Source organism: Coffea arabica, chromosome 3c (genome assembly GCF_036785885.1).
Source record: "Coffea arabica cultivar ET-39 chromosome 3c, Coffea Arabica ET-39 HiFi, whole genome shotgun sequence".
NCBI classification, from domain to species: Eukaryota; Viridiplantae; Streptophyta; class Magnoliopsida; order Gentianales; family Rubiaceae; genus Coffea; species Coffea arabica.
In genome coordinates, this window is record NC_092314.1 from 33,311,970 (window position 1) to 33,321,570 (window position 9,601).

Here is a 9,601-nt window from a genome sequence, read left to right on the forward strand (position 1 = left end):
AGTTCAAGTTCAAGTTCAACCTCAAGAATCATGAGTACGAGTAAGAACACAATGGTCTAGTCTCTGTCCAGCCAATTCACATTCTTAAGCAGTCACAAATTCAAATCCACATTAGGTATGTAAGGCCACACTAGCCTAAACAGGTTCAAGTCTCAAGTAAGCTCAGTCTAATCGGTTCCAGACAGTTCGAGTTCTCTTACCAACCCAATGCAATACTTTCGGAGTTCAAATTTCCATAAAAGTTGGAATATGGTCACAAAACCAATCATAATATATGTTGCGCACAAGAAAATCTCACCAAGTTTCCGACTAGGTTAATCCATTATACACCAGTAGATATGATCTTCGGATTTATTTTCGGTTCATATTCAGTACTAGGGACCTAATAAATTACATGAAACTATCCATCAATTTCTCCCATGAATACGGAGTTGGCTAAACCCTCGGTCATAATGCTTTACTCCCAGTCCTGCTACCCTACTTAATAGAAGTCTATAATCACAGGACAAGGCATAATTAAGCATCAAAAGCTTAATACATATACAAGGTATAACAATTTTTGAATCAGGACATGATTCTTTACAGGTATCAAAATTATAGCACGAGCCAAAAGTCACAAAATAAGGCCAATATGTCAGATATTGTATATAGGCAATTAAGTGTCACAACAGATAAAAGCTTATGTAAGCAGGATACCAAAGTCTCAGGACGTGCACCACCCTTCCTAGGTCTATAGTTAAACCAAAGGGTCCAATTATTGCTAATTTCAATCAAATCACATACCCTTACGCAATTAGATCCAATAAAGCCATAACGCCAGCTGAAACCAAGATTATCCATTCGAAGTCAAAAATCTGAAATAAACAAGCGACCAGCAAAAGCACCATCATCTCCAAGAATAACCAATCTTAGGTTCTATAGTAAAGTCGCAAGTTCCATGTTCAAACCCAAGAAATGAATACAACTCGCTAACTAACGTGCCAAATGGAACCCAAGTCAATTCACACTAACTTCGTACTCTTGAATACAGTCACTCTATATCTCAAAGTTGCCTCAGTCCGTACATTTAAAATTGGCTCACTCTTCTTGAAAGTCAAGAATTTTAAAACATAAGAAAAGTATTTAAAGTAATCAGAAATCTTATCAAGTTCAAGATTCACAATGTTAACCATAAGCTTGCCATTCTTTCAAAATTCAGGATATATATATATATTTTCTTCGTGTAAAGCATGGACAATTTCAAGTGTGAGACTACACTAATATACAATCAAGGGGAAAACTTAGTTTAGAAATTGTTATCCTGGTATTAACCCATCATATACAAAATTCAACAACTCATCAGTTATTCGCTAATTTTCAAATTTGAAATTCAAGTAAAATTCACCTTTTTACCAAAATCAGGAAAATATACATATTTAAAGCATATATATCTTATTTCCACTCATCGCTTACAAATAAAACTAGTACATCCTAGTTTTTCTTCAAAATCCCAAAACAGAATTTCTTTAGAAGGTATGTGGGCGGAAAATGCATTTAAACACATTACACGTACACATAGCCCACATAACCAGGTTAAGCAATCATACGGAACAGTCAGTCAATTACATACGAAGTCATTGCATGAAACAATAGGGTCCTCAAAAGTACTTTGAACAACTAGGTCACAAGTGCAAAAGAACTCACGAAAAGCTTTTCCCCTTCTAGGGCTTCGTCCAAATATTTATATCTTAATCAAGGTCGATCACGCTTAACCATACCCGAACAAACCACACGAAGTTCCATAGAATCGCCTTTCTAGTTCACCAAATCCTTTCTAACCTAGGCCCTCATATCCTTCGTATCCGGGCGCAAGAATCTTGTCTAAGATAGTTCACATCTCGAGCCGGCCGGTCCCAAGAGTAAACCATCCTTATTAAAGATTCCTACCCGACATACATACCTAGCTTCCTCGAGTCCCATAATAATGATTCATACACTTATCACATGCCCGGTTCATAACTTACGCTCATACGAGCACTTAGACATATTCATGAAATTTGGACCACAACACCCCTTGGCCCAGTCTCACTCCGCGCAGAGACCACGCGACGTGGGTCTTATCCCGCTTGTAACAGCCCCACTTTCCCCTAAGGCGAACCAAAGGGGTTAGCGGACTGCCTGCCCAGCTCTCGCCAGGACTACGGATCAGTTAACATCGATCTAATGCGCTCCGGAGCTTACCAACGCGCGCAAATAGGTCAAAATCACAAAATAAAAAAAACGAAAATCGAAGCCGCGATGAACAGTAGAGGACACGTCAGAATCCGGCCGGATTTGGCCCTTTCCTTTTCCAAATTTTTTTTCTTTTCCGTTTGAAACGCGTATCAGTTCGAAATCCAACCAAGCATCGACCAAACATATATATACATTGGAAACCAACATTTGCAAGCCAAGACGGCATATCAAATATTCAACTAGTTCATACATGTACAAATAACCATTTACAAGCCAACCATTGGTTGCAACAAAACACTTAGGGTTTTCACCCTCAAGGAGCTATTCAAAATATACATTCACATGAGCTCAACTTGAACCAACTAGCACATTCTTTCCAAAAGTGGTCATTTTCCTGTAAGGAAAACAAATGGCACGGTATGAGCTAAAGCCCAGTGAGCAACTATCACACAAAAGCAGTCAAGATCACATAATCATAACCGTTCAGTTCAAATATACAATTAAGAGATAAATCAAACCAGTGAAAGGATACGGTTGGCTCTCAAGAGCCCATTTCCACACTTGCAATCTTGATCCAACCTCATTGACCCTCCGTCAATGTTAAAAGTACCAAAACTGTAGACCTCACTTTACTTCCTTTCCTTCCACCAATCATACCCCAACCGGGCCCGCACTCCATTCAGTCACTTTTGGTAATACTCGAGTATACCGGAACCAAGAGTCTCATTACTACAAGGTTCCTCAGTACAGTCCCCGTGGCAAGACAATTTTCACGACCAAGCCCTCGCCGGCATCGATCCAATTGACTACCAAACGGGGTTGAGCTCAGTGATACAGTAAAGCCGTTGGACATTCATCCAAACGACACCAAATCAGTTTCCATGAGTGGAATTCAGTATTTCATATAACCAGTACAGTATTTCAGTGAACAGTCATTAACCATGAATAAAATCACAAGGGGTGAGGGCGGTCAAGTACACCCTCACCTTAATCACTTCCAATAAGCAAATAAGCCTTCAAGGCATCAATTACACATATAACAAAGCCACATTGTAACATTTAAGTGAGTAGTATACTCACAAATCAAATAAGTGCTATTTCATGCACTTCCGTCAGGGGAATGTCGTGAACCACCGTCACGCCCTAGAACAAGTAAACAAATGCAATGAGACTCGATAACGAGTCATATAGCAATGCCAATCACAACCCCAATAGGGTTTTATAAACATATACAAGCATGATAGCAAACCAGGAATTAAGAAAGGCCTTAAACTTAGGCCTTGGAAAGAAAACCGGATTCGACCTCATAATGCGGTAATGGCACAACTCTCACTACAATTATCGGATGGGGGTGTAAGACCCACCGCTTCGAAGCTATGGAACAGGGCTACAACAATGAAGAAGGTCACTCAATCCAGTTCCTAGCTTAACTAGGTCGAAAATGCCAAATACTATACCAGCATTACCAAAACAGGTTTGCAAATCACACAAAACTGTAATTACTATAACTTAGTTTATACAAGTCCAAATGCCGAAATTCCAAAGGCATATGTTAGCTAAGACATCCAGCTACATTTCATCAGAAGACACCAACAACTAAATCCAAACCAATTCCAGTCAAAATGGCCAATAACCAGTACAGTTTTCGCATTCTGTCCAAAGCAGAACAGCTACAGTAATTTCGTCATAACTCATTCCACATTAATCCAAATGACCTGAAATTTTACAGGCGCCTCAAACACATCAATACCTACAACTTTCATGTTTTGAGCAAAGTCAAATTCGGCCTCTAATCCTATGATCTAAAACCGGACAGAATTGGGGATTTAAGAACCCTAACTTTTCAGTTTTCATTCCAAATCCAAAATTGGTTGCATTTATCCACATTTCACACCCACTAGAGTTATTATAGGCCATTGCCAATCATCACAACCAACCACACCATCATAATCCAATTAAACCAGAAAAATCATCAATAAATGGAAAACTTCACCAAATCACTTCAAGTCAAGATAAAACCAGAAATTTCAGCACTTTAATCACTAATAAGCATAACTTAAGCATCATTAGATGTAGGAGGAAGATACACACACCACTCACCTAGTAACAAGAGAGGTAGAGGTGTTGGACACCTTAGCTCTTCCAAAAACTTCACCAAATCAACCACTAACACCAACTAGAAAGATTTTATGGAGTAGAAACTAGTTTAGTTGGTTGAGTTATGGATTGAAGCAAGAAGAAATCAAGACTTGAAGAGGTTTTCTTCCTTCCTTGAACTTGAGAGAGAGGGCCGGCCAACAAGAGAAGAAAAATTGTGAATTTTATGCAATTTTTGGATATTTAATCCTTTGGTCAAAAAAGTCAAAATTGTGAATAGTAAATCTTAAAGGAAAACCAATAACATGGTGACACTTGTCACTCTATTTAATGCATTCTTATCACTTCTTTTCTCTCTCACATCAATCACTTCACACACTCTACTTATCTCTTAACACCCGATAAAATTTACACAGTATCCGGAATTTAACCTAATTGGCCGAATTTTTTCGAACTTTTCGCACTAGTGGGTCCCACGTCCAGTATATATTCTTAATTTTCTAAAAACTCACCAATACTAGAAAAATCATCTAAAAACTATAATTGCTCATAAAATCAACCCAGAAAATGTTTCGAAGCCAGAAAATGCAAAAATTATGCAATTAAGGGAACTAAAACCCTAGGAAAATTTTTAGGGTATTTACGGGTTCTCACACTCTCCCCTCCTTAAAAGAATGTCGTCCTCGACATTCCACCTGTACTAATCAGATCAAATATCCCTCAAGAGTCACTCGAGCCTTCTAACTAATATAGATCCGGTCAAGATATCGCTCAGAAACCAATCAAGCATTGGGATTCAATCTATTCCAACGTGTATTCACCAGGTCCAATTTGTTTTTCCCCAAAGTCGGCCAAATACTAAAAATCATTCGAATCTCACTTATCGTAATTCATGATCCAGGAAAGCATGGCCTATATAATCCAAGTACTACATATCACGCCAATCCAACCTATCAAATGGTCATGGTTCAATAGGGAGTTAATCACGTACCCAAATAAAACGGGCAAAAGGCTTGAAATCGGACGCAAGGTCCCAGATATTTGGAAGAAATTCAGGGTATAGTGATGCTTTAGATCAAAATTCATCTCTGGTGGTGCTGGACAACATAACAAGCTAGCACAACGGCTATGTTTCACCAAAGAATTTCAGTTCAGTAAGTTGGCCCTGGTGGTGCTGGACAACACAACAAGCTAGCTCAACGGCTAAACTTCACCAAAAGCCTCAGTGCAAAATGTCATCCCTGGTGGTGCTGGACAACACAACAGGCAATGCCCCACCAGAGAGGTTCAGTTCAACCGCTACAAAAGAGTAGTAGCCGGTCTACAGTCACACCAGTACGAATAAGTTCAAGAGTAGGGTCAAAGCAGAGCCAAATACTTCAGGTTCATGGTGCATGAGCACGAATAAAAGTATAAGTTCAAGTTCAAGTTCAACCTCAAGAATCATGAGTACGAGTAAGAACACAATGGTCTAGTCTCTGTCCAGCCAATTCACATTCTTAAGCAGTCACAAATTCAAATCCACATTAGGTATGTAAGGCCACACTAGCCTAAACAGGTTCAAGTCTCAAGTAAGCTCAGTCTAATCGGTTCCAGACAGTTCGAGTTCTCTTACCAACCCAATGCAATACTTTCGGAGTTCAAATTTCCATAAAAGTTGGAATATGGTCACAAAACCAATCATAATATATGTTGCGCACAAGAAAATCTCACCAAGTTTCCGACTAGGTTAATCCATTATACACCAGTAGATATGATCTTCGGATTTATTTTCGGTTCATATTCAGTACTAGGGACCTAATAAATTACATGAAACTATCCATCAATTTCTCCCATGAATACGGAGTTGGCTAAACCCTCGGTCATAATGCTTTACTCCCAGTCCTGCTACCCTACTTAATAGAAGTCTATAATCACAGGACAAGGCATAATTAAGCATCAAAAGCTTAATACATATACAAGGTATAACAATTTTTGAATCAGGACATGATTCTTTACAGGTATCAAAATTATAGCACGAGCCAAAAGTCACAAAATAAGGCCAATATGTCAGATATTGTATATAGGCAATTAAGTGTCACAACAGATAAAAGCTTATGTAAGCAGGATACCAAAGTCTCAGGACGTGCACCACCCTTCCTAGGTCTATAGTTAAACCAAAGGGTCCAATTATTGCTAATTTCAATCAAATCACATACCCTTACGCAATTAGATCCAATAAAGCCATAACGCCAGCTGAAACCAAGATTATCCATTCGAAGTCAAAAATCTGAAATAAACAAGCGACCAGCAAAAGCACCATCATCTCCAAGAATAACCAATCTTAGGTTCTATAGTAAAGTCGCAAGTTCCATGTTCAAACCCAAGAAATGAATACAACTCGCTAACTAACGTGCCAAATGGAACCCAAGTCAATTCACACTAACTTCGTACTCTTGAATACAGTCACTCTATATCTCAAAGTTGCCTCAGTCCGTACATTTAAAATTGGCTCACTCTTCTTGAAAGTCAAGAATTTTAAAACATAAGAAAAGTATTTAAAGTAATCAGAAATCTTATCAAGTTCAAGATTCACAATGTTAACCATAAGCTTGCCATTCTTTCAAAATTCAGGATATATATATATATTTTCTTCGTGTAAAGCATGGACAATTTCAAGTGTGAGACTACACTAATATACAATCAAGGGGAAAACTTAGTTTAGAAATTGTTATCCTGGTATTAACCCATCATATACAAAATTCAACAACTCATCAGTTATTCGCTAATTTTCAAATTTGAAATTCAAGTAAAATTCACCTTTTTACCAAAATCAGGAAAATATACATATTTAAAGCATATATATCTTATTTCCACTCATCGCTTACAAATAAAACTAGTACATCCTAGTTTTTCTTCAAAATCCCAAAACAGAATTTCTTTAGAAGGTATGTGGGCGGAAAATGCATTTAAACACATTACACGTACACATAGCCCACATAACCAGGTTAAGCAATCATACGGAACAGTCAGTCAATTACATACGAAGTCATTGCATGAAACAATAGGGTCCTCAAAAGTACTTTGAACAACTAGGTCACAAGTGCAAAAGAACTCACGAAAAGCTTTTCCCCTTCTAGGGCTTCGTCCAAATATTTATATCTTAATCAAGGTCGATCACGCTTAACCATACCCGAACAAACCACACGAAGTTCCATAGAATCGCCTTTCTAGTTCACCAAATCCTTTCTAACCTAGGCCCTCATATCCTTCGTATCCGGGCGCAAGAATCTTGTCTAAGATAGTTCACATCTCGAGCCGGCCGGTCCCAAGAGTAAACCATCCTTATTAAAGATTCCTACCCGACATACATACCTAGCTTCCTCGAGTCCCATAATAATGATTCATACACTTATCACATGCCCGGTTCATAACTTACGCTCATACGAGCACTTAGACATATTCATGAAATTTGGACCACAACACCCCTTGGCCCAGTCTCACTCCGCGCAGAGACCACGCGACGTGGGTCTTATCCCGCTTGTAACAGCCCCACTTTCCCCTAAGGCGAACCAAAGGGGTTAGCGGACTGCCTGCCCAGCTCTCGCCAGGACTACGGATCAGTTAACATCGATCTAATGCGCTCCGGAGCTTACCAACGCGCGCAAATAGGTCAAAATCACAAAATAAAAAAAACGAAAATCGAAGCCGCGATGAACAGTAGAGGACACGTCAGAATCCGGCCGGATTTGGCCCTTTCCTTTTCCAAATTTTTTTTCTTTTCCGTTTGAAACGCGTATCAGTTCGAAATCCAACCAAGCATCGACCAAACATATATATACATTGGAAACCAACATTTGCAAGCCAAGACGGCATATCAAATATTCAACTAGTTCATACATGTACAAATAACCATTTACAAGCCAACCATTGGTTGCAACAAAACACTTAGGGTTTTCACCCTCAAGGAGCTATTCAAAATATACATTCACATGAGCTCAACTTGAACCAACTAGCACATTCTTTCCAAAAGTGGTCATTTTCCTGTAAGGAAAACAAATGGCACGGTATGAGCTAAAGCCCAGTGAGCAACTATCACACAAAAGCAGTCAAGATCACATAATCATAACCGTTCAGTTCAAATATACAATTAAGAGATAAATCAAACCAGTGAAAGGATACGGTTGGCTCTCAAGAGCCCATTTCCACACTTGCAATCTTGATCCAACCTCATTGACCCTCCGTCAATGTTAAAAGTACCAAAACTGTAGACCTCACTTTACTTCCTTTCCTTCCACCAATCATACCCCAACCGGGCCCGCACTCCATTCAGTCACTTTTGGTAATACTCGAGTATACCGGAACCAAGAGTCTCATTACTACAAGGTTCCTCAGTACAGTCCCCGTGGCAAGACAATTTTCACGACCAAGCCCTCGCCGGCATCGATCCAATTGACTACCAAACGGGGTTGAGCTCAGTGATACAGTAAAGCCGTTGGACATTCATCCAAACGACACCAAATCAGTTTCCATGAGTGGAATTCAGTATTTCATATAACCAGTACAGTATTTCAGTGAACAGTCATTAACCATGAATAAAATCACAAGGGGTGAGGGCGGTCAAGTACACCCTCACCTTAATCACTTCCAATAAGCAAATAAGCCTTCAAGGCATCAATTACACATATAACAAAGCCACATTGTAACATTTAAGTGAGTAGTATACTCACAAATCAAATAAGTGCTATTTCATGCACTTCCGTCAGGGGAATGTCGTGAACCACCGTCACGCCCTAGAACAAGTAAACAAATGCAATGAGACTCGATAACGAGTCATATAGCAATGCCAATCACAACCCCAATAGGGTTTTATAAACATATACAAGCATGATAGCAAACCAGGAATTAAGAAAGGCCTTAAACTTAGGCCTTGGAAAGAAAACCGGATTCGACCTCATAATGCGGTAATGGCACAACTCTCACTACAATTATCGGATGGGGGTGTAAGACCCACCGCTTCGAAGCTATGGAACAGGGCTACAACAATGAAGAAGGTCACTCAATCCAGTTCCTAGCTTAACTAGGTCGAAAATGCCAAATACTATACCAGCATTACCAAAACAGGTTTGCAAATCACACAAAACTGTAATTACTATAACTTAGTTTATACAAGTCCAAATGCCGAAATTCCAAAGGCATATGTTAGCTAAGACATCCAGCTACATTTCATCAGAAGACACCAACAACTAAATCCAAACCAATTCCAGTCAAAATGGCCAATAACCAGTACAGTTTTCGCATTCTGTCCAAA